This window comes from Pseudophryne corroboree, chromosome 8 (assembly GCF_028390025.1).
Source record: "Pseudophryne corroboree isolate aPseCor3 chromosome 8, aPseCor3.hap2, whole genome shotgun sequence".
NCBI lineage: Eukaryota > Metazoa > Chordata > Amphibia > Anura > Myobatrachidae > Pseudophryne > Pseudophryne corroboree.
The window spans coordinates 489,639,175-489,639,845 of NC_086451.1; positions in this window are offsets into that span (position 1 = coordinate 489,639,175).

The following is a 671-nucleotide window of genomic DNA, read 5'->3' on the forward strand; positions in this document are numbered from 1 at the left end:
CTGACAGAGGACAGGACCCACTAGCCCTTTGGAGAGACAGAGGGAGAGTTTGCCAGCACACACCAAAAAAACGCTATAATTACATAGGGACAACCTTATATAAGTGTTTCTCCCTAATAGCATCTTTATATATATATTTATCATCGCCAATTAGTGCCCCCCCTCTCTGTTTAAACCCTGTTTCTGTAGTGCAGTGCAGGGGAGAGCCTGGGAGCCTTCTCTCCAGCCTTTCTGTGAGAGAAAATGGCGCTGTGTGCTGAGGAGATAGGCCCCGCCCCTTTTCCGGCGGGCTCGTCTCCCGCTCTTTAGTGAAGTTTGGCAGGGGTTAAATATCTCCATATAGCCTCTGGGGGCTATATGTGAGGTATTTTTAGCCAGTATATAGGTTTACATTTGCCTCCTAGGGCGCCCCCCCCCAGCGCCCTGCACCCTCAGTGACTGCCGTGTGAAGTGTGCTGAGAGGAAAATGGCGCACAGCTGCAGTGCTGTGCGCTACCTTTAGAAGACTGAGGAGTCTTCTGCCGCCGATTCTGGACCTCTTCTTACTTCAGCATCTGCAAGGGGGCCGGCGGCGAGGCTCCGGTGACCATCCAGGCTGTACCTGTGATCGTCCCTCTGGAGCTAATGTCCAGTAGCCAAGAAGCCAATCCATCCTGCACGCAGGTGAGTTC